The 26,531-nt window shown below is 32.4% G+C and overlaps 1 protein-coding gene across 8 annotated transcripts in view; it reads right to left on the reverse strand.

Moving 5' to 3' along the window:
* The window catches only part of CALCRL (calcitonin receptor like receptor), a 103,680-nt gene extending 82,523 nt beyond the window's left edge, over nt 1-21,157 (reverse strand). For 5 of the 8 annotated variants that reach the window (XM_036858404.1, XM_036858403.1, XM_036858407.1 and 2 more), the window contains exon 1: nt 20,937-21,157. The gene's annotated coding sequence lies outside the window, so the exon portion shown is untranslated. Of the gene's footprint in view, nt 1-2,395; nt 2,464-20,936 lie in introns of all 8 variants that reach the window. The other 3 variants (XM_036858405.1, XM_036858402.1, XM_036858401.1) reach the window with 1 other exon arrangement.
* Between the last annotated feature and the right edge of the window lie 5,374 nt (nt 21,158-26,531).

A 26,531-nucleotide genomic window follows, 5' to 3' on the forward strand; every position in this document is an offset into this window, starting at 1 on the left:
GGAAAAAGTTTATATCTGAGATTCAGTTTCAGTTGGTTTAAGATTTAAATGTAAAAATGGACCTTTAAATTATTATAAATTTAAAAGTTAATATTTTTACTATATTGGAGTCAAAGAGAATTTTCAGTAAGAATATAATACTTTAGTGATAAATAGAAATGGATCCTTCTATTGCCAAAATTCAGTCTAGCCAGAGATATTCTCCTTGTTTCTTCCTCTTTCTCACCTCTTACCCATTTGTCAAATTTCAGAGTCTACTGAATGATTATGTAAATAAAGCAACGCAAAAATATTCAAAGTTAGAGGAATTGAGCTATTACAAATCACATTATTTGTTACAAAGAACTTCAGATGATATTTTATTTCCAGCTCCTGTCTTTAATTCAGAGTCGTTACAGTCAGAGGATCCAGAATCTCAGAGCTGGAATAGACCTGAAGGTCTCACAGTATAACCTGCTTATTTTACAGATTTGGAAGGTGGGAGTTCAGGAGAGTTTAGTGATGTGCCTCATATCCCACAGTAGAGGTAGATGAGCTAAGACTAGGAGTTCTCTTTCCTAAGTCTCATTTCTGTGCTTCTTTTATTAGGTTAAAATTAAACCACATGTGAGTCAAATTAATATGATAGCAAACAGCAGTCCTGGTTCTCAGTTATATTTTTTAATCTCTCCAGAGATCATTTTTTCAACCTCTTTCTTGCTAGAATTTAAATATATATCCACCTTAAACTCTATTTGTTAGAAATAAAATTTTAAAAATGACCATTAGGCCTATTAGTGTCTCACAAAAAATCTTACCAATACTCTGCAAGTCAGAGATCAATTTAACAAAGAGAATGCAGCTTAAATTTGGACCTTTCATTTTCCAGCCACTTCCAATTTATCTCCTTCAAACTATCCAATATATGTTAGAATTTATAAGGTGGAAAGACACTTAGAATAAAAAATGGATAATCCTCTTAATTTCCATATGAAGATGACTGGTACTAACAGATACTGGAAGTCAAAATCAGTTTTTGCCTAGTAAGTGAATCTTCTTCCATTTTCTGCTCTTTCTTATATGTCTTCAATAAGCAAAATTGGGGCTTTAAAAATTGATCTGGCACCACTTCACATAAAAAAGTTCAGGAAGAAAAATCCAGCTGTCAGATATAAGTAGGCATTTTGAGCATTCAAACCATGCTCTAAGGAACAGTGAGTCATATGAGATGCAATGTGCAAAGGAAGCTGACACATAAAAGGATAGAACAACAATGATGAGTTCCCAAAGACATGCTGTGGGACAAAGAATAATTATAGAGGGTCTATTTTTGGGTCCAGCAGAATGACTTGGGAACTTAAAATCAGAAGAAGGAACTATGTCACTCAGCTTCGAATTTAAAATAAAATAATTCAGTAGCCTTTATTTTTCATTAATGCTATTATAGTTTATTGGGATGATGCATGATTGAATTGTTAAATACTTTGCAGTCTAAAAATAAGTGAGGACAGGAAAGCTACTTTAATTTTTTCAGGAAGGAGGATGTGAGGTGTAATAATAATCACATAATATCTTATCTGATATGGAACTATAATACTAAATATAAATAAGACACATTTGTCTGCAACAGTAATCTTTTTGGAGGCACCAATGCCCCTGAAGCTTGAAATTAATGCCCAGTATTGAAATTGAAACTGCTTTGCCAGGGAGTTCTAAAAATAGTATCTAGAGCAACTTAAATCTTTAATTCAGCTAACCCCCATCTTCCTGTTCCCTTATTTATAAATTATATCTTTTTACGTTCCAATTATGGGAAAGGTTTACAGACATTTATAAGAATACAATAGTGATTATGTGGATCAGAAAACAAAGAACTCTACAGAGGAAAGGAATTTAGTTCAAAAGAGCAACCTAGCCCTATTATTTTATACAGGAAACATAATTTGTTTTTTATATATGTATATATAGAAACATATACATAGTTATAGTTAAAATAAGATTAGCCATAGACATTATATACGTGTGTGTGTTTGTGTGTGTGTGTTTGTGTGATGTTTGTGGCTAATACTACCAAACTGTTAATATTAATAAATCTTATAAGAACTGTTCATATTAATTTAACATTCCTAGTCCTCTGGCCAAGGGAAAAAAGACATGGGGGATAAGTTCATACCCAAAGTTCCCAAGGAAATGACTTTGTAAGTCTGACAGATGTCCCTAAATCTGTATTTTGTTAGATTGCCTTTCAAAGTTTTCCTTGATTCAGAAGTTATTTGGAGTTATGTTATGTATCATTCTGTGAAATCTTTCTTATGATTGTTAACATGTTCATATTATCCTCAATTTCATTGGAAATTCAGCATGTTACTTTCATCAAGTCATGAATGTTCTTTTGTAATATATGCATACTCAATACCTGAAGGTAGGGCCATCCATAGTTTTGACAGGTGGTAGCACAAGTGGCTGGTGTATCATCATAGGACCCTGGATGACAAGAGAACATTCCTGTGAATTTGGTATTATTAGTGGATAGTGGGATTTTACATAACTTAAAGTTATATGCTAGTGTTTTTTTTTAAATCACAAACATATGTATTTTAAATGTCTCATTTTAATGGGAAGTTGGGAGGCGTTGTTTCAGGCACATTTAGGTTGCCACCATGCTGACCTGAAAGTAATCAGGAACTTTGTTCTTGGACCTTATTTCTTAAGAATGAGGATTTTAAGGAGCACGAACATGGAGGATGGTCCCTGTTGTTCAAGATCTTAGCACTAGGGAGAGGTGGATGCCCTGAAATGTTCAGGTGAAAGGTTGTTCCCAGAAGAAATGGTGGCTTGGTCAATGGTTCTGAGAAGGAAATGACATGGCTAGTTCAAAGTACATAAAGAGAGCCAACGTGATCAAACTGGAGTGAATGAGGGGGAAAGAGTGACACAGATCTTGTCAAAGAGGAAGCCAGAGGCTAGACCATGTCAGTAATGAGATTTAACTCTCCTTAAACATGGGGTATTACTAACAGGTGAGATTCACCCACTGCTAAACTGAGTTAATGTATATAAACATGGTTTACATCATTTTTTCAGACTCAAAATAAGGTCGAAGGCAAGATATAGCTATAATCTTGTTTACCTTGCTTTGCATTTACACAGTATTATTTGGACTTTAGAACTTCAAAAATATCAAATTTGCATTTGCAAATTTTTTATCTCCATTAATTTATATTGTGATTTGAGAGGCTTTTATTAAACTTGTTCTTATAGATCATGAATTTGCTACTTCCAAAAATAATTTCTGAATTATTGTCAAGGATTTTCATGAAGGCACTAGGGATCCTTACATGAAAACCCAAAAGTATTAAGAAAGCTTATGTTAAAAGCAATCTCTGTAATCAAATTTTTTTATGTAAATCAAAAAGTTTTGATTACTTTGTAAAATTATTTTGTAAATTTTCACACTTTCATATATTTTAATAATTTATTATATATTATAAATTGTCTAGTATATGTTGTAATTAGGATCATGATCTCGTCATCTTAAAGAGTTGTGTATTTTTACACCAATAGACACTCCACATATATTTAGAATCTGAATTTTCTGCAAGCTTTTTTGGAAAAAATAAAAACTCCTGTCAGTCTCAGGCTTTACTGGCATTCATATGGAATTCACAAGGTTCAAAGTTGAAGTTTATTTTGAGTATTTTCCCAACTTGCTAGAAAATGCCACTAGAAATAGACATGACCATGGAGCGTTTTTTTTTTTTTCTGCATGAAATTTTAGAAATTTCATTTTTAAAATGAAATTTAATTTTATTATCTAGAAATTTTATTTTTCGTCCCAGCTGAAAATGCTGTGAAAGAATATTTGCACCTTTTTGGTGATAGGGAATAAGTAAAAAACAAATATGTCAGCAATTACTTCTGACTATCAGTAAATTTATTGATGAGCTAACTTTGGTTAGTAAATGCATTGCACGTATTAATAAAATATAATGTATGTGTTAGCATGGTCTTACTTCCACTTTCCTCTGAAAATATCAGTATCTGTAGTACCAAAAAATAGATTAATATCCAAGAAGAGAGGATACAAAGAAAATATTATAAAGCCTTAATGAAAATGATAGAGATACCTAGAGAAAACTCAAAAGAAAGCTAATTTTGTGGAATTAGCACCACTGACTGAAGTAGACAATGAAATCAAAATCAACTAAACCTTAGAAACACAGAAAATAAATATATTATGTAAGAATATTGGATAAACTTTCTTGATATTTGCCGTGGTGAAGCACAACAATCAAGCTGGAAAAAAAAATGCAAACCTAAGTGTATTTATTAAGAGGAAACCAGAATCTTGAAGAAATATATTAGTTAAATTCAGCTACTGGATATAAGGGCAATCAAGTGGTTTCCAAAATGTGGAATTACATGAAAGACACAAACTCCAATGCCTTCTATGATATTTTTATGTATTAGAAATAATTTTTACAACAGTAGAAAGAGAGACATTATCTCTTTCAGGAGACTTGTAAGCTCCATGAATGATTTAGAATAGTCAAAATATTATAAAAACACATAATACTTGTCGTGATACATTTGTCCTAACTCATAGAATGTACAACATCAACGGTGAATCCTACTGTATTTTCAGTGGGCATGATGTGTCAATATAGGTTCATTGGTTGTAACAAATGTATAACTTTCGTGGGAGATGTTAGTAATAGAGGAGGGTTGGGAGAGGGGTTATATGGAAAATCTTTCACCTTCTACTCAACTTTGATATGAATCTAAAACAACTCTAAAAAATAAAGTTTATTTTTTAAAAAGCACACATGCGTCTGAATGGAAGTATTCACTTTCTTCCTCTCTATTTTTTTTTTTTTTAATATATATTTTTATTTATTTTTGGCTGCGCTGGGTCTTCGTTGCTGCGTGCAGGCTTTCTCTAGTTGCAGCGAGCAGGGGCTACTCTTCGTTGCGGTGCATGGGCTTCTCATTGCGGTGACTTCTCTTGTTGCCAAGCACAGGCTCTAGAGCGCAGACTCAGAAGCTGTGGCGCACGGGCTTAGTTGCTCCGCGGCATGTGGGATCTTCCCCGATCAGGGCTCAAACCTGTGTCCCCTGCATTGGCAGGTGGATTCTTAACAACTGCACCACTAGAGAAGTCCCTTCCTCTCTGTTTTTAAAGAAGATATGTATTTGATGGGGTTTTTGAATAAAAGGAAATGGAAAATTTGGGGTATGATTCTAGGCATTATCAATCTATGTTCTTGATCATGATGAGAAATGCCATTCACACATACCCAGTTTTAAAAGCAATAAAACAATCTTTCCTTTCCCTGGACCACCTAACCAAAAATAGTCCTTTTCTTAAATAATTATAAGCAAAAAATAATTCTACAACAGCAAGTCACTGCTACCCAATTAGAAACAAATATTTCAGAGGAAAATTTTAACTTGTTTTATGTGTAGATTTGCTGTGATTCATAATTAGGGCAATGCAAATTAAAACCACAATGAGATACTATGTTATATCTACCAGGCTGGCAAAAATTTAAAAGTTTGACAGTAATACAAAGTATTGGAAAGGATGTGGTGTAATGGGAACCTCATACACTGTTGGTGGGACTGTAAATTGGTACATGAATTGCTAGGATCCTGAAATCCCACTCATAAATTTATTCCCTAAAGAAACTCAAACACGTGTACCTGGAAATATGTTTTAAAAAATGTTCATTGCTTCATTGTTTATAATAGCAAAATGGTAGAAGCAATCCAAATGTCCCTCAGCAGGAGAAAAGATAAATACATTGTGCATTCATACAATGGAACACTGCAGCAGTGAAAAGAACAAAACCACAATTACACACATTAACACTGATGCATCTTCGGAACATAATGCTGAATGAAAGAAGCAAGTCTCCAAAGACTATATTCAGAAGTATTCCACTTTCATAAAAGTAAAACTAAAAACATAACACTAAATAATACATTGCTTAGAAATACATATATAGGTGGTCAAGCCATAAAGTAAAGCAAGGGAATGACTAGTACAAGTTTAGGCTAATGGTTTACTTCTGGGGACATACATGTGACTTAATCAGGGAGGAACATGATGGAAAAGATGGGTTCTAGGTATACAGGCATTTATTTATTTAAGCAGTGTATTTTTTTTTTTATAAATTTATTTATTTATTTATTTTTGGCTGTGTTGGGTCTTCATTGCTCCACGCAGGGTTTCTCTAGTTGTGGTGAGCGGGAGCTACTCTTTGTTGCGGTGCGCAGGCTTCTCATTGTAGTGGCTTCTCTTGTTGTGGAGCACAGGCTCTAGGCACGCGGGCTTCAGCAGTTGTGGCACGCAGGCTCAGTAGTTGTGGCCCGAGGGCTCTAGAGCGCAGGCTCAGTAGTTGTGGCGCACGGGCTTAGTTGCTCCGTGGCATGAGGAATCTTCCCAGACCAGGGCTTGAACCCATGTCCCCTCCATTGGCAGGCGGATTCTTAACCACTGAGCCACCAGGAAGCCCGAGCAGTGTATTTTTAATAATCTTTCATATGCATGAAAATTTTAAAGTTTAAAAAGCTTTTGTAGGACAATGTGCAGAGTGTGATTCCTTACTCTGGAATCATGTACTTGTTATGGATCTGTGGATCAAAATACATAAAAACGCAATGTAATTCAGATAGGTCTGGGATGTTGGGTGGGAGATGGAGATGCCTCACACAGCACGCATTCAATTTTAAAGTTCATTTCCTTTTGTCAGAATATTGTTAAGATTAGACCCCATTTAAGATTTCACAGTTAAATCATAGAATATGTATGATTTAAACACTTTGTGAATTTTACAAATACGATTCAGGTGTGTGAATTCTATTTGACTTTAGGTTAGTTTCTTAGCTGCATGGAGGGAATTTTGGAACACCAATGATGAACAACCTGTGAATCAATGTATATGTGTGAGTATTTGTGTATGTGTGTGTGTGCGTGTGTGTGTGTACTTACCCCCTGAGTCCAGTGAAAAAGGAGAGGGTCAGTAAAGTTGTATTTTGGATTATTACCAAGTTTCTAAGACTATTAAGTTATAATGATTCAGATATGGAAAATGTGCACCTCAAATCACGAAACTAATAATTCTCAAAGCCAGAATTAGAAGGGAAAGCAATACATATCTTGTTATTTATGTGTAATTCAGTGTGAATTTATACTTATTGTTTCATTATTTAGAAAATTAATTGATTTAAACATGTGCCTTGTTCCGTCTTATTTTGTTACTGTAAATTTGAACCTAATCAGGTTATCATCTCTTATCTCACAATATGCAGTGTAAAGTAAAGAGAAAGTGGTTTTCAGAGCACATGGGACTCACTTAAGTATCACCTCCCTCTGTGTGCTGAGCCACCCCAGATTGATTTGGTAGGTTTGGAATGAGCCAAGAGATTTGCAGTTAACCAAATAAGCTCTGCTGTTTTAAATGTGGTATGATTAATGTAGCCTAATTTCTGGGCTACTTTTACAGAAACAATCCTAGACAGACTAAGATTTCCCAGCGGGTCAGTCTCTATGAACCCTCCCCTTTTAAAAGTAGAGTCATTATCTTGACTAATTGGGCCCAAGTCTTAGAACATGATTACCATCCAGGTAATCATGGAGGTGGTACCACCTGGTACCCGGAGGTGGTATTTGCTTCTCACAACTTCTTCATAAACTCTCCTCACCTCTTATCAGAAGGAATAACCCTTAGGCTTAACACTCAACTCCATTCTTCAAACAAAAGAGCAGGTAAATTTTTCATATCCAAAATGTTATACCAAGCAGCTGGAGGGTATTTGTATACTAACTTTTTGTTCATGACCATGTATCCAAAGTATCTCCACATCTTAATTGATGCAGTTCAGTGCTGGATTTTTATTTCCTAACCTTTCTGGCAAATACTATGTCTTATTGAACCAATTTATCTTCTCTTATAGCTTCTCCTTTTATCTTCTCCCTCTTTGCCTCTCTTTACTCTATTCACTCCCTTTTATTTTTCTGGTTTATTTTACTTACAGTCCCATCCCTCACTGTGGCTTTATATCAGTTTTTTGACTCAGTAAGTAATAATTACTAAGTGAATTACATTGTTACAGTCATATATATTTGGTCTCTGAATGAGAATTTTTCTGAATCTTTCCTGTTCTCTGTTCTCCTGATTAGTCTCTAACTCCCTAACCTTGTTCCTTTCATTTCTAGTTTCATCAACTTCTGGTTGAATCTCTAAACCTTTCACCTTGACAGACACTGTCACCAGACCTGACGTGGTTTTACTTCAAGGCAGAAAAGTTTAGGATTTGTATAGTTTTTAAATTATATGTTTAAAAATATGCAATTAAAAAATAAGATCCATGTAAACAAGGAGAGCACATCCACTCCTTTAGAAACAAATGAGGTGAGGAGCTAGTAAGTAAGAGGAATTAGTTAAAATAGAACTAATCAGAGAATGGCTAGTAACGTTTGTGGACAACATCATGGATTACAAAATTGATTTATGGTCATATTCCATGCTATAGGCTAGCAAGCTATGCCTCTAGAATAGAGACACTTTAACAGAGTCAAGGAGATCCAGTATATAAGAGCTGAAGAACTACTAAAAATGATAATGAATTTTGTTCTATACCCTTAAATCCAATGTGCAATGAAGAGTCAATTATAATAATTAGTGAAACTCTTTTGACAGCAATTTTTTTAGACTTAATTTAGTATTAGACAATTTTTCAGTCTTCAAAAGAGCTTTTTCATCCTGCAAGTAACACTCTATTAGAAAAGGCTCTCAAGAATACATGGTGCCTCTGCTGAATCTAGATGAGAGTAAACAAGTGTTTTGCCATTGCCTTTTTCTGAACAGGACTACTGGGAGTACCCATTTTTCATTGTAGGGACTGATTCTAGCTTGAGAAAGTGTGAAGTGTCTCCACTCACTGTGAGAAATTAGTTATTTTTGCACTCCCATTTTAAGTGCAAAGTACTTGAACTGAAAATTCTATTATTATTCTATTAATATGTAAAGCATATTTTAAGTGCCCTTTCCACCATTTCATCAAGCCCTTCTAGATTAGAAATTGTCACATTTTGGTCTTTTAAAAGTTATTGTTGATTTCAGCTTTATTTTATTATTATTATTGTTGTTTTTAAGCTACTTGGGACAAAGAAAATGTAGAATATTGGATTGTCATGTTATATATAAACATACCAGAAATTAATTGAATGTAGAATAATTCTTAAAACAAATTCAATTTTTGTTAGGGTATTATTATCATTTATGTTTTGTAATAGTAACTTTATTATAAGTTTACCATTCGATAATACCACATTAAAGTCAGAAAGTTCAAGAAGACTTAAAGAAGAAGCTATTTCACAACTTACTTTTATGTTTTGAACAATAATTCACTGAGGACAGAGAGTTGTTTAATCCAAACTAGTTTGTTGCTTGTGGTTTAAAATCCAGTCATATTAGATAATATACTGAAGGACAGTAAAGTTACAACCTTGACACATTTTATACACATATTTTTTTCCTGAATACTATGGACATATGTTGAGAATCAGTCTTTTTCTCAAAGGAATATTATTATTTCCCTGAATGATATACATTCTAGACTCAGAAGAAAAAAAAACTCAATAATGATATTTCTAGGTGAATGAATGACTAACACCTGTTTTAAAAGAAAATAACATTAGCTATATGTGTCTCAAACACATGGAGAATCTTAATTAGAAAAGAAAAGTATTGTTATAACTTATGAGTTGTGTCAATTAAAAGATACATTTTGTGAAAATTCATCATTAGGCTTTCAAGCAAATCATGATTTTATTTAATGACAAGTATGTAGTTTAATTTATAAAATAGCCCTTTGGCTTTAAGTTTAGAAAACTTTCAAAGCTATACAATGATGAAAGGGCATTGACAGTTGGCACTCTTTAAAATTATCTTTAAATATTTATAAATCAACACTTAAAAGCTTGATAAATTATAGATTACAAATATGTAACTCTTCACTTATCAAACAGAGGTATAATTTTTTGGCAATTAAACAGGATTTGTATTCTACCCTATACGCTTTATTAAAAGATTGATTTACTTTCTTTCAATTTCACTGCTAAGGGTTTTTTTCTCCTTCTATAGACTTTTTAGTGCTATTGTCCAAAAAGGCAACAAGAAATGGAGGAAGACTTTTGTTGGGAGGCAACAGTGGGCAAGTCTGCCAGTTTCAACAAGAAATTCTGCCAATTTCAGCCATTGTTTGGCCATTTGGGGAAATGCTTCAACACTTTGTGTTAAAACACTGACCAGCCTTCTCATTTACCCCAGTTTGAAAGGTCATGCCTTGGAATTCAGTGAAACCTGAACACTAAATACATTACCGAAAGCATCTTTATTAATTTATTTTCCTTTACAAAGACAGTGAAGGGGTAAATATTAGGTTGACCTAAGAATAATGAAATGGTAATTAGCTTCTGAATATTTTCTCTTTGGCAATGTGTAGTGATTCTAACACCTTCAGAATTTCAGCTCTGACATCTACTGTGTACTGCATACAAAATCACAGAGTTACTAGTTTTCTGTGGAGACTGGTAGAAAGAAACATATTCATTCATTTAATCATTTATTAAGCAATCTTTAGCACCTACTAGTGCAGGCACTTATTTAAGTGCTTAGGATATATTAGTAAAAAAAAAAAAATAGAAGTGCTTGTATTTGTAGAGCTTACATGTTAGTTGCATGGACAGAAAATAAATAAAAACAGAAAATATGTAAGTTATAGTAGATGGTTTGTTGCAAGGTGATTGGTGTTATAGGAAAAAGCAAGAACATCCTAAAATAGCTAAAGATGAACAGTAGGGTTGTGGTGGTATAGGTGTAGGTTTATCTTAAATAGTGATTAGTTTAGGCCCCATAGAAAAGTTTTTACTTGAGCAAAGACTACAGGGAGGAGAGGGACCTAGGCATATGGATATCTGGGAGAAAAGCATTCTATGCTCATTAAAAGGAACTCAGATAAGTTTTAAGCCTTTCTTAGATAATGTGTTGACCTTCCCTTAAATTTATGCCAATTGATATCAGAAGTACTAGCAAGAAGTAAACTTGTCTGGAGGTGAAGGACTCAACAAAAGAAAGAAGAGCTACTAAAATCCGGAATCCAGGAAATACACACCCACAAATAAGAGCTATTAGCATTTTTTTTTTCATATTCAGGTGCTATAATGATGCATGTTTGATTAAGAGTAAAGAAGACATAATAAACTTAGAAAGTTACTCAATTCATTCAAGTAAGTATTCCTTCACTAATTTCTATTATAATTTTGTATTGGTAAAGTAATATGATACACAACGATCTTTGTTTTATTTGTATATTTATTATTTATTGGCCACGCCCTGCAGTTTGCGGGATCTTAGTTCCCCAACCAGGGATTGAATCTGGGCCCACGGCAGTGAAAGCGCGAGTCCTAACCACTGGACCGCCAGGGAATTCCCTGATCTTTGTTTACTACAAATTTAATTCCAAGGAGTTAGTTAAATTGGAATTGATATACTGTGATAGCTCTCCAGATAGAAAAGCTTACACGTTGTATTTACAGACTGTTTCCCTTTTGTGATAATAAAATTATGCAGTTATGTGTGGAAGAAAAACATAGACCAAGATGTAGGACAATCCTTGAAGTCTAAATGATTTTGAGTAATTAGGAGCAGAGTGTTGTCTCAGTGTAAAAATCTAACTTTTTTTTTTTAGAGCACACGCTATTTCAAGACCTACATCATAGTTACACTCAACGAAACCCTCTGAAGACACACTGAGCTGGAGTCTCCTATTTCTAAGTTAGGATCTCATTGGCTAGATTTATTTAGCTTATTCTAGCTTCTAGCTTCAGAAACTACATGTAACATTAAAAGTTTTTAACATGTAGTCTTTTATGATATGTATGGTACTATAACTGAGAAAGTTGAGAATATGTAGCCTTAAATATGTAGTGTCTTATGGTACTAGAGTTGTGACAGTTAAGAACTTAGTGAACTGTGAGCTTTCAGGGTTAATCTGAAACTTACACAATCAGTGGATTTTTGAAGGATGTTTGAGTTATACAAAAACTCTAACATAAACTCTTTGATTTTGGTATATTTATTTTGAAGGAAGTAGGCTGGAATCTGGTTCATTAAATATGGACATATATTAATTTTATGATCAAAAGACTTGGTAAGTCTTCTAATAATTTTTGAACTGATAACATGGAGCACAGTACAGGAAATCCTTTTGGAAAGTGTATAATTAAGGAAGTTAATTCATGTGAAGAATTCAATTAATTAAAATATTAAGCAATATTTAGGAAAATCATTTATGGATTACATCCCTCTCAGTTTGCTCTAGACCTTAAAACTTGCTCATATCTCATTTGAAGACCTTCCTGTTCAAATTAATGAAACCAAACATTCTTCAAACTTTATTCTTAATGATATCACTTTCTTTAACCACATTCTTTTTGTCTAAAAAATGAACAATTTCTGCTACACGACCATGACATTTGTGGTGGATTTAGATGCAAGGAAATCTTTCTGTTAAAATTTAAAATGTCAAAGTTATGTCAGAAGCAGTTGAAAAGAAGATATTTCAGAATATCAAAGCACATACAATTGTGAGTTAAGTAGAATCCATTAGATTGTTCTTTATTTCAGGGTTTTTTCTACTTTTAATCTATAATCCAAGGTTTCTTAAATATAATAAATATATGCAGAAAATATCTGATTTATCAGGTTTTGTCATTTTAGAAACACCCTAGTTAAGGCATTCAGTCCTGATCTTGCAACAAAATGAAAAATAGAGTGGCGGCCAGCAGTATAGCTTAAGAGTTAATAGGTACTTTAATCAGCACTGTCTTACACTGCACTGAGGTGGAGCTGATGTTGTCCAGACCCGGGGTCTTACCTTTAACATCTAATATAGAGGCTGGCACATTGTGAGTGCTTTCTAAACTGAAGATCATGCTGTTTAACCCTAGCACCCCTAATATCAATAATGGCATAGTCACTGGGTTAAACTACAACAGTTCTCTGACAAGATTAAATGCTGGTGTGAACAGAAATTTCCCCATATAAAATATATTGCAGTGAGAACATATTTTAACTTGATAAGAGGAAGAGCAAATCTGGGAGATCCTGTGTGTATGTTATCTTTTTCTTAAAAAAGTGGAAACCTTATATCATTTCTCTTTACCCTCCCCCATTTATAATGTATTTTTATAACATTTATTATAATATATTTCTTTTAAATATATCTTTAACATACATTTAAACCCATATCAGACTGCCCTACCACCCCCCTAAAAAAAATCCTGAGTAACTAGAGAATATGAACCATGCTCATGGCTGGATGACAACATTAAGGTCTCAGTTCTTGTCAATTTAACTAGTGAATTCACTACAGTTCCAGTTATCATTCCAGAAGGAATTTTTGAAGAATTTCCCAAATCTAAAAATCTAAATAATTTTGGAGAAAAAAGAGTAAATATGGATGAATCCCCCTAACTAGTTATGATGGTTAATTTATGTGCTAACTTGGCTAGGCTATGGTGCCCAGTTGTTTGATCAAACACTAGTCTAGATGCTGCTGTGAAGGTATTTTGCAGATGTGACTGACATCTACCATCAGACAACTTTAAATAAAGGAGATGACCCTTGATAATGTGTGTGGGCCTCTTCCAATCAGTGGAAAGCTTTAAGATTAAACACTGAGGTTTCCCAATAAAGAAAGAAATTTTCTTCAAGATTTTTTTTCCATGTTACTCTTGACTATCTGAGGCCAGAAAGTAGCTGCTGAGTATTTGGTTTGGAGGAGGGTCCAAAGGTGTCGGTGTAGGTGTAGGTATAGAAACATAGTGAACGGAGGAGGGTACAGAGAGGAGATAGAAAATTACCAATTGCGGATTCTACCTACAATTATATTGCCCCCTAGTTGATGGAAATAATTGCAGTATTGCCCTCTAGTTGATGGAAATAATCTTATAAGCCATTTGTTTCTGATGTTCATGTCTATTTTTTGAGTTCATAGGTACTTATAAAAGTATCTGAAGTAACTGAAAAATATATACATATAATTTACCTCATTCAGAAGAAAAATTGTCATTTGAATTAATTAGCAAGTTTCATAAATGAGATCCAGAACTCTTAATGGATCCAAAAAAGGGAGATCCCATGAAACTCATGCAACTGTATGCAAAATGTGAGTCCCTATGAATGTAGATTAGTTGGTTTTGTTCTGGAGAAAGTTTGTAGTTTTCATTATATTCTCAATATGGACCATAATTCATAAAATATTCAAAAACAGATTTTTAGAATAAATTATCTTAAACCAAAACTTAAATGAATGTTCACTATCCTATTGCACAAGTACTCTTTCATCTTATTTCTGAAATATAATACATAAGAAAATATAAGTGTCTGCCATTAGGCAGTAGTAAGAAGGCCCTGTAATAAAGATATTTTTACAAAAAGAAAATAACCACCAAAAACTTGGAGCCCTACAAATGAAGTTTAATTTGATCATTCTAAATGTTCTTTAAATTTTGATTTCTACAGCTGCTATAAGTAGTCAAAACTAAAAATTTCTTGACAAACATCTAAATTTATCTCTAATGTACCATATTCCGCAAAATCCACATAACATAAATAAACTTACTTTTATTATCTTATGTTAGAAGAAACTGAGTTTAAATCTGGTGGATCATTATGCTTATCCAACTTTGTGCAATGTTAGTAGTAGAGATCTAATGATAGATAATATATAATAGTGCAAAAAAATAGTTAGGATTCAGAGTCACGGTAGATGTACGTTAAAATCAGAGCTTTATCAATGATATCATTTGACTTTGGGAACACCATGTACTTCACTGGGCTTCATGTGTAAAAGAAAGAAAAAAACAATAATTTCTGTATAACATACCTTTAAAATTCTTAGCATGAAGATACGTTTTAGGTGCTCAAGCTCTGTAGAAATGGTGATTAACAATGTCAGTTTTATTAGGTCTGGCACATATTATATGATGATGGCAAAGTGTGATCAGTCTAAAAACTGATTACAAATCACACTTGTTCACTTTCCCTGTCCTATGAAGAAGATGTATTCTAATTGTCTGTATGTTGATTGTTTGGAATGAGCTTTTGCATAGACACAAGTTATGTCCTCAATCTTGTTCACAAAAGACTTATGATGAGCACTAAAATGTGTTGAATACCTACTACGTGCCAAGTGCTGTGCTAAACATTTTCAATGCATTGTTTCTTGGATTCCTCACAAAACCTTATAAAGCAATGTGATTAATCACTTCCATTTTACAGAAGAGAAAGGGGAACTAAGATAACCATATGACCTTTGGCACATTACTTAGGAGTTCTGTGCCTTGGTTTTGGAGTTTCTTACCTGCAAACAAAGACAATAATATTTGCTAGGGCTTTGGGGAAGATTAAATGCGTTTATACATGAGTAATTAATAATGTCCATAGCACATGGCAAACCCTCAAAGAAATTAGCTAAATCAGGAGCAGCAAGCCACCCTTTAAAAGGGGGTTATCTTGTATGAGTGCAGTGTGGACAAATTCACCCATGCTGACTTCTGGTGGGAATGCTGCAGCAGGGAAGGCAGACTCTACTGTTTGAGGCAGAAAAAACAATTTAAAAAGTTTTTGTGCCTCAGGGGTATTAAGATAGATGCATCCAATAATGCATCCTTCATCCAATAATTCATCCTTATCTAATAATGTCAAGGACCAAAAAGCAAAGCTGACAATAAATATATTTACCCAAGTAAACCTGATAATACCAAGATATTTTAGTTAGTTAACTGGGAGTTTAACGAAATTGTGTTTAACAGATTTAAAATGTAGCAATATCCTTACTAAATGTGATATGATTGTTGTCTAAAATGTACTCCATTCCAGGGAATTGCTTCAAACAACAACTATATCTAAATTTCTAAAACACGAATCCATAAGTTATATTTTTTGCCTTAGCTAATCAAGTATATTGGCATGTCCAAAAAAAAAAAGATTTAAAACCAAAAAAATTTCATTGAAAATAGATTTTTAAAGAAGACATATGTAAATTGATTAATAAAACATTTAAGCATGTTACCCTAATATTAGATCTGCATTATTTAAGGAAAAGCAAGTCTCCTATTTTGCCTCACATTTGAAAATAACAGAATTAAGAAAAAAAATCAACAGTTTTGTATTGATGACATTCTTTCCCCATAGTTTTAATCCTCCTTATTTTCTGCTATAACATTACTTATTCTTCTCTAGTACTTACTGAAGTTCCAATTTTCCCTTCAAGTTATCCTTGGAAGAGAAGCAAAATTGAGGTTCATGCACAAATATCTGCATAATAATTGGTGTTAGGTTAACTAATGGTTATGGGTTCAAAATAATGCTCATTTGCAAAATGTATGAAATCAGTGCTTGGATATAAGACAAATTTATCTTAGTTTTGATTGATAAAACCAAGCTTATGTGTTCATGAATATGCTAATGACCCCCCAGCTGACTAAGCTGGAAGGAGAGGGGCACCTTGTAAACCAGCTAGCCGCTATTTCACTATATCACTGCTATTTAATATACCAAATGACATGCTCACAAGTCACTATGGTTTTATGAGAAGCACAATTGAGTTCAGGTTAACCTAAACCTAAATAGAGGAATAATGACAGATTTATACAAAAGTTTATGCCATATTAACATTTTTTATCTAAAAAATATGTTCCATGTTAAAAGGAATAAGATTTCACTAAAAATTGGGCTCCATCCAACAACTTCAATAAAGTATAAAGCAATAGCCTCAATACCACAGGGTTGGGTTGGTTAACTGTTCATTTAGATTTATATTGGGTTGAGTTGAGTTTTTGTCCTTTTAATTGGTAATAAGGTAGAAAACATATGATGCAGTTAATTAAACTTTTATGTTTAAAAGTAAATACACTCTTTTGACCATTTTTGCAAACAACAATATATTGTGTTAGTTTTGTATAATACTGTTTCTTTTAAGTAAACTAATTTAAAGGAAAAAGAGGAAGAAACATGTTCTAGGAAAGTATTTGCAACTTATCATCTGATAATAATTCTGGTAACCTAATAAACATAGACCCTAACTCAGTTCACAGCGAGTGATTCCATTTTATTTTTTAACATTAAGAAGACTTTTATTGGATCTTTAAAATCCATTTCTTCATTTTTTGTAAATAACATTAAATTTAAAAACTAATTTGATTTTAAGTTTACTCAAATATGGAAAAATACAGATTATTTGATCTAATCTGATTTAATGAACAATATTATAATCCAAATTAGACATGAGAAAATAATAATCTGGATTTATTGAGGACAAAAAGTTTAAATTATTTAAATTGGAATGGCAATAGGATGTATAAAGTATCTTTCCTATTATTTAAATGGGGTTTGTTGATTTAATTATCATATATCTAATCATATGCTCTTTTTTCTTAAATCACACTAGTTCAATATTTATATTCCAAATTTTACAATTAAATGTATTCTATATTATTTTTTCAATTTTACACTAATTAAGTCTATATATCTTCAAAATTATAAACCAACTTATAAGTAGATAAACTAAAATTAAGGTGTGAAAACGATCCAGTTACTTTGAGTTGCATAACTACTACTGATGAAAGAATTTGGGCAAGTATGATTGTCCATGTGAATAAATGGGAAAATGATCGAGATATCTGGTTAGTATATAGACCTGTGTTTCTGGTTAAGTATTTGTTTTCCACCTAATTGCATCAGAACATTTTCTGATACTAAATGAGAGTATTTCTTAAATTTAATAGTGCAGCATGGTAGTAGTACTTTGGTAGAAAAAGAGAGATTTCCTAAGAAATTATAAACATTTATATAGTGCATCCATGGACTTCAAAACAAGACACAGACAAATCTTTTAAATAGGTGTGTACTGATTTTCCATCTTAAGTATATTCTCTGATAGTCTAAGTCAAGAACTAAGAGATACTACAAGTCAAGAACTAAGAGATACTACACTCTTTGAGTGTCTGTCTTTAACACTGTTGCAATGATGTATCTTATGTTTATGGTTTAAAAGCTTCTCTGAATCCTAAACAAAGATAAGGAATAAAGCCAAAGATGTCAAATAATGTCCTTTAAATATATTTGTTTTCTGAAATGTTGACACCATTATCATGGTATCTCTAAAAACCATTATTTTTTCAAGCTGTGTTCAAAGTCATACATAGAGTATGAAATAAGTTTTGTTTAGTGAATGCATATTTAGATCTTTAAAAGGTTTATTTTAATTGTTCTATAGCAGTCTCTAAGGCAATTCTTAAAAATTAAGTAACTATCAAATTTTAACCATGGAATTAAAGGTTGAAAACAAAATATTGTTATAATGGTTACAAATATCTAAATTAGAAATATGTAATAATACTATAAACTGAATTCTGATTAGTTTTTATGTGTTTATCAAAGAATTTTTCCACATTAACATAAAGCTTATAAGGTAAACTTTTGTCTTAATATTATTTTGAATTTTTTACTGAAGTAAATATCATAAAATAATGATAAAATATGTACAGGTTAATGTGAAGGTTCTCACAGTATACTAGGGTGTTGACTCTATTTAAACTTCAGTATGTCCTAGGCATCACCAATGAGTAAAGTACATATACCTTGGCCATTCATTTAACATAGTTTTTAAAATTACAGACCCAGTTCCAATTTCTATTTAATTTTTTGTTATTCATTTTTTTCAAAGTGAATGAATACTCTTATATATTCTAAAAATTTACATATTTTAACTAACAAAATAATATTTTGGCATATGCCAAGATATACTGGGGAAAAAAGAACTTGTAGCAATAACCAAAAGCATATTCTTAAAGATATCTAAATATTGCAGGTAGAACATATTTTTGCTCACATTACCCATGTGATTTCTCAATTCTGTATTTTTATCTTACATATTTAGAACTGGAATTAGATTCTGTATATTGATTTTATGATCCTACAGGGTAATACCATCCAGAAAAGTAAATTAATTCTTAATGGCTGAAAACATGCATTGATGCTCTGATATTCTCTTACCATTAAAGAAAGCAAACTGTAGAATTTAATAATATGAATTCTTATTTCAAACTTTCAATTATTTTCTCAAATAATAAACCTTTGCCAAGTGACCCTCAATATTCGTTGCCTAGTGTTTTTCCACAGTATTTTTTGAAAATAAAGATTATAAACCATACTATTAGAATAGTTACAAAAAATAAATTAAATTATTTTAATAATTTAAAGAAAATTATGGGGTTTTGGCTAGCAATTAAATAAAGATTAGAGAATTTGAGGGAGTTCCTTGTTATAAAATACAATATTAATGTAATACCTCTTTGTAAGAAAATAATCTAAATTAAAAACAATGTTATTTTAATTTTTGTTACTAACCCATGGCATTGGGTTAGGCATTTAATGTGTTCTTTCCATTTCTTCCCCTAATTATCTAATGGCTATTTACAAAGTCACATTCTAAAAACACTATCCGTTTCTACAAATGTGTCAGGGAACTCAGTACAATTAATGAATGACAGGAGATAGGAAACCAGCCATAATATTTTTAAAGAATCACAAAAATAAGACTTAATTGAACTTTCCATTATTTGGAGAAATTTGTGGAAAAACTGAGTAGAAAATTATGAAGGCATTACTCAGAATGTGTTGGTAGTCCACCGTTAATGTGCCAGATTATGGGTGATTAAGTACAGGATTTCTCCACTGAAGGATATTTTGCAGATTATAATTTCACTTAGGTAAGAAAATATATTAAAATTATGTCAATTAATATAATTTGAACCCAAATATGACATTTAATTTTTCTTAGCAACAAATTTGTCACGTCTCTATACCAACAACTTATTAAGTAGATACTAGGTTCTTAAATTGTCCAGGACGGTCTGTACTGTTGAAAGAAGCATTAACAGATGTTTCATCTCAACATTTCAGTAAGTTTTATCCTGGAAATTATTTTTTTAATACACACTTTAATTTCCCTGTTTAATTATCTGATATATCCATTTGGGAAATATTTTGTTACTTTTCTTTACCCACGGTTATCTCAGTATCACACCCTCCCCGAAAAAGCTTGCAGAGGGATACCAGACAAATGGAAGTAACACATTCTATTAGCTTAAGAGCTTTGAAATTAGAGTTAATATAGAAATATCAACATTTTCTCAACCCTAGTTGTTTCTTTTCCTTTGTTGCCCACCCCATGATCCAATACAGCGGAAACAGTTCAGAGTTAGTAAAAGAGAGACTTAGACACATCTGGCAACAGCGAACAATGAAAATTCCATTAGTTCAATAGTTAGAGATGTATGTGTAAATAAGGGTGAGTGGCAAATAGAAGACAAATATAATAAATCCAAAGTGATTCCTTTTCTTTTAATTCTCCATCGTGTTCAACTACAGAGTGAGACTCTGAGACCCCCCATCAGTAGTTATACTTTCACCCCCTTTTTAGAACACTGATTATATGGAAAGTTTAAAGACTCTTCCTGGGGGAAAAATGTTTTCCAGCTGTCAAAATTTAAGCTTAGCTAATAGTAGAGCTAATTTTAAAAAGCATTGTTCCCTGATTAAGATATTTGTTCAAAAGTATGCCTTTTAATCCATTTAGATGTTTTATTACTTCCTAAATTTATTTTTCTAGAATATCACTGTACATAATATTATCTAGCAGTAATAGGTATTGTGTACATCTTGGGGAGATATACTCTCATTTTTCTAACATGCGAAATAAATGAGAATTGTTTCAACATAATTTCAATGTCACTAACTAAATTCTATAGTAGAAACATTGTCAAACTACATGAGAATACGACTCCGAATAAATATATTTATTTTGAATAATGCACTTACCCAGCACAGCTCCTAAGGAAATTCTTGGTGAAATATTCTTAGGATGGAATTTGATTTTCTGAGATTCCGCAGAAGAAATGTACCCCCAGACAAGGTGGGGAAGGGTGAAAGCTTTGCAGTGTAACCCTGCAGGCAGGGTGAGGTCCAGTTAGCAGAGCTTGATGATCTAAAGCAGGAGGTGACACTCTCTGCTGGAGAGAGAGGGTTGTTCTGAGTAGATTGGAAGGGTTGTCACATTGTATGTGCTCAGCAGCAGAAGGGAAACATCAGAGCTTCCTGTTACATCACTCTGACCCCGCCTGCAGTTAGTGTTAGGTTACTTTCTTTCTCAAATGGCATACCCCAGGAAAGCAGCACTCCTTTTTTATTCTGAGACAAGAGCAAGAAGCAGCCTGAACAGACAGAGATCATATGCTGTATGAATACATTGTTAGCAGCAAAAGCTGTCTGGATTTCACCTTGACTGAGTTCTGTTAGAACTTGTCAAACAGAGATGCCTATGATTTGAAGGAAATCTGAACATAGTATTCTGCTCAAAGAATTAAAGGAATTAGGAAGTGTGTGTATGTGTGTGTGTGTGTGTGTGTGTGTGTGTGTGTGTGTTGAATTATACTTTACAAAGCATCAAGGGAATTTTTTAATCTAACATGTCTTTCTTCATGAAGGAGCACAGAAAAGTAATAACTATTTTCCCCTCATAATTAGTTCTGTGATCTAACTCCTGTTAATTAGGATCTCTGATAATCAGAGCTATTATTCCCTGATCAGTTTTCCACAATTAAATGATGAAACTCTATCCTGTAGGTTTTTGAACATTTTTTTAAATTTTGTTCATGACATAGATATGTGTGTATGTGTCATAACCAAAACCATTGTGTGTGTATACATATACATACATAATTATTTTTCATTATATGTAAATATATATCTTAGAGAAAATAACCTTTTGAGAATGTGTTTATAAATTTAAAATAATTGCACATATTTAAAAATATTTGACTTAATTATCACCTATGAAATAAAAGAGTAATTAATACCACTACACTTATACCTCAAAATAGCCTTAACAAAAATGCTGATAATTTGTAGACTTAAATTATGAAACAAGGTAAAATATGTAACATACTTTAATGTTTTAGAAAAAGTTTTGCCTCAAAACATAAGTTTATTCTAAATGTGTTTAATAAATCATTGGAAGTTATCAGGGGAGAAAGTTTTAAATTTGAAATGAACTTTTTTTTTAACAATATGGTGTATGTGTGAGATACAACAACAATAATAATTCCTGAAGCCTAAACAGCACTAAAAGTCACTTATCGGGGCATCAGTTTTCTATCTGTAAACTAGAAGAGATGTATCAAAGAATATCTAAAATCCATATATTTTTAACACTTTCAATCAACAAATTAGGTAACATTTAGAAATACACATAGGATATGATGATGATTACTCAATTCTTAGTAAATCTGAGATCAGAGGCAGTGAGATATTGGTATGTTACTGCAATTCCAGAACAAAATGAGATTCTCATATTCCTTGTAGAATAACAAAGGAGGACCAGGCAACATAAATTAAAGAGAATTCACGTATTTTGAACAGTAAGTTCCTGCTGACACTTTCATTACTTGGAAGAAACTTATTACACAATTGTTGATCTTAAGATCAATAGGATCAAGGTTGATAAAAATAAATACATATAAAAATTGGATACATACTAATTTCTATCAAATTATAGTTATAAAGCTTGTAAGAAACTAACTTATACCTATTTGGTTATTGAGAAATAGAAAATAACCATAGGTTGCAAGTTTATAGAATATTGTCATTTCCAGTTAGGGCTAGGTTTTGCTTTGCTTTGGGAGGCTGCTGAGATATACTTCATTTTGACTTATTTCATTCAGCCCATGAGAAGAAAAGTCAATGTTGCAGATTATGACCGACTCCACAAACAGTGGTTCTTTAATCAGAATACTGACGTGGATATTGCCAGGTGAAAGCTTTACTGAATTCTGCTGTGGAGTGAATACACTAAGGGAACCACTAAAAAGAAATACAAAGCACTTGGATTGGAGCAAGAGACATGAGATTCCAGTCCTGGTTCTGATACTTTCTAGTGTGACCTTTGACAAAACATTGTACGTCTTGCTGTTCCCATCTTAAAATTCAGAGCAGAATCAAATACTAGACTTTAATATGTGCCTGAATGATTACCGTCCATGTCTTCTGATCTCTCAGGCTTGGTATGTCATCTGACTCCTAGTAAGAGCTCAAAATATAGCTTTTGAATTTAACCTATAAAAAACTAAAACTTCTGCCAATAAGTTTGCAAAAGTACTAATATTTTTTCTTCAAGAGTCATTGATTTCATTTGCCCAACACTAGTAAAGTCTAGGGAATAAAAAAATCTGTGCTTTGGACTTATGTCCTAAGAATCTGAAACCAATCCTGTTTCTCCTCTACTATACGTCCTCTTTCTCCTTTACTAATACTACACTAAATGGGAAGGCTAATAGAGGTTATAGTATTTATATTTAATTTATTGTTCAGGCACACGGTTGTACTCCATGAAGTCCCTTGGATAATTTTTATTAGTTATCATTTAAAAGCCTTATTTAGAAATAACAGGCAAACTGCATCCCACTAATCAGATTCTAAGTTGCCATTTTATAAACTCCAGATGAAATAAATGGCATGAGGGCTTTCAGGGAGCCACTCTGGGTATGAAGGGACAGGTGAAAAGATGGATCTCAACACTGAAACATGACAACAGATGTTTGGAAGAAATGCAGTAGAACAAAGTGAAAGTATTTCAATAATCATTGAGGTGATTCTTAACCAGTGAGGCACTAATCAATATATTAATTTAGCCTTATGTATTTTATTTATAAAATATTTTTTTCCAGAACAGATGATTAAAGACACTTGCAATCATCTAATAAGTGATCAAACCTATATTTTGAGCTAGATACTGTACTAGCTGTGTTGGGGAATTAAGAAAAAAATAGGATGAATTCTGTTATCTAGTTGTTTACAGCATAGATTGACTAGCACATGAGGAATCAAGTGCCAAATTCTCTGCAATTAACAACCAATGTTGCAAACGCAGAGTCTAGATGTAACCAGGCAGAGCACTGTCAATAAGGTTTTCTATAGAACTCAGGAATGATGTACAATGCAGAATGAAATATATAATAATAATTAGTCATGCTTGCCCATTTCAGAATCCTACATGCAGATTTGTGCCTACATTTGTGGTCCCGTGTAAGGCATCTGAGAGCCGTAGTCCTCCAGTAATGAGTACCAATTACCATGTGAAATGCACTTTGACTAACACTCAGGAGGAGGCTATCTCAAAATATCTGGATTACTGTTTATATTATTTGACTAACTTAGTCAAATTAGACCAAAAATGTGGTTTGGGTTGAACTGACCACTTACTTTGAATTCGTGTGGCTACTGCCTTGGAGCATAGTTCTGTCACAAAAAAAAAAAAAAAAAGAAACAAAACACTTTTAAATGAAACATATTATGAACAGACTGTCCCTGGTGAGAGTGCAAGACAGAACTTTAAAAATTGTTTCTATGAAGTTTTTCAGGTATTATGTTGTGAATTAATAATTCCTCTGTGTTCTCAATTGTCTGAAAGTCATTACTTACACTCAGAAAATTTATGCATCAACTAAATTATGTATACCATGCATTGTTTAAAATGAACCAATAATTTGTGGAGAAACACACAATTTTTATAATCTTTAAATCAAAAAAATCCTAGTAAGGAAGTCGACCTGACCTTCTTTTATTTTACTTAAACTGCTTAGCTTTTTCAAGTTATTTTATTACTAAATGAATTGCATTTAGTAGAAGGACCCAGCTCTGATGGCTGAGCCATTGAAAGTGAATATGCTATTTTCCATTATTAAAACCAAAGGGCTGATTTCACTCTAATTATACACATAATTTATCATTTCAAGATCTTAATGTTGTTTTTAAAATATTCACTATAAATACAAATTTGAAAAGAACAGAAAACTTTAAATTGGAAGTGAGTACCATGACATCAGGTCCATATATGGATAAATAAAACTATTTTACTAGCTTATATAGAGTATTTCTTTTAGTATTTTATAATGTGTTTCCCCAAGAAAGTCAAACAACATATCAGTAACAATTGGCTACAAACCTGCCTATTCTTTTCATTGATTCTTATGAAGTTCTGATGGATTTGGATCTTCTAAGGAACTCAATATTTTCTTACAGATATTAATGAGTGTTTGAGCCTCTCCTCCTTCAAAAGGGCTAACTGTTGCTAGAATTAAGAGCTAAGACCGGCAAATGAGATATGTCATGGACTAATTAAAAATTAATTTTAAAATATAATAAAATTATAAATGCTCGCAAAATGAACTTCCTGAGGATGAAGTCCCCTAATCAGGGTGATCATGTGCCCCAGTTTGCTAGGACAGTTCCAGTTTATATTTTTATGTTCAAAAGTGTCCTGGTTTGGATGAAAAATTATATATGGTCACCCTAGCTATACTTATCCATATTGCACTGACAAGTGGTACCTAAATACTGAGAGTGAGTAATTCATCTGGGAAACTTGAATCGCTTTTCCCAGAAGAGTTTAAAATAGTTCTTATTTCTAGGACAGTATTAGTTGGCATTGAAAAAGATGCCCTTTTCATCTCTGGATATGTATTGTGAACTTATTCTGAAATGCTTCTTATTTGCTGAATATCCATCTTCATTGTGAAAATAAGTGGTTTATTTAATTTTGTGTTTATGCATGTTGACCTAAGCAACGTTTGATTAAGTGACCACATCTTACATTTTGCTTAAAAATTTAATTATTAAGTTCTAAGAATGCCAAATAGTATGAATGTTTTCCCAGTACAGACTATTTTATTCAGCTATTGTCATATTTTTATAACTTGTAAAATTATTAGCAATTTATATTTTCTTTTCAATAATTTATTTGTGTTTAACATCACTCTATCATACACAGTGAAAGCTTTTAAATATAAAATAGTGTGGAACTATATATAATGCATATATTAAAGAATAATGCAATGTATTTGCCTAAGAATTCTTAACACCTTTGAGAAAGTATCATTTTTTTTTTAATACTTAGCTTTGAGGAGCTGGGTATCTACAGTCTCATCCTGCCATCTAGTGTTAAACATTCTCAAATTGCCAAAGTTGCTCTCTTAAGTGAAATAATAATGGAATTCTGTCCTTTTTTCTTTAAATAAAAATCCCAATAACTAGGGAAGATTTCTAAGAAAACAATCTGATGCACATGATGACTAGAGTTATAGTGGGCAGGTACTTATTGTAGACTATACAATTAAAATATCCTTTTATATACAGCAAAAAAGAATATGTACTTCATACAGTATTTAGATGCAAAGGCAAACAATCATTAAATAAATGTTAAAACATAAGTGAAACATTACAAATTAAAATGACATACCACCTTTTTTCTTCCAATGAATGTACATATCACATATATGTAACATACATACATTTAAATATTTGAAATGATCTAAAACTAGACAACTCTGAAGCCTATGGCTACATTAAAGTGGATTAACT

Source organism: Balaenoptera musculus, chromosome 7 (genome assembly GCF_009873245.2).
Source record: "Balaenoptera musculus isolate JJ_BM4_2016_0621 chromosome 7, mBalMus1.pri.v3, whole genome shotgun sequence".
Taxonomy (NCBI): domain Eukaryota; kingdom Metazoa; phylum Chordata; class Mammalia; order Artiodactyla; family Balaenopteridae; genus Balaenoptera; species Balaenoptera musculus.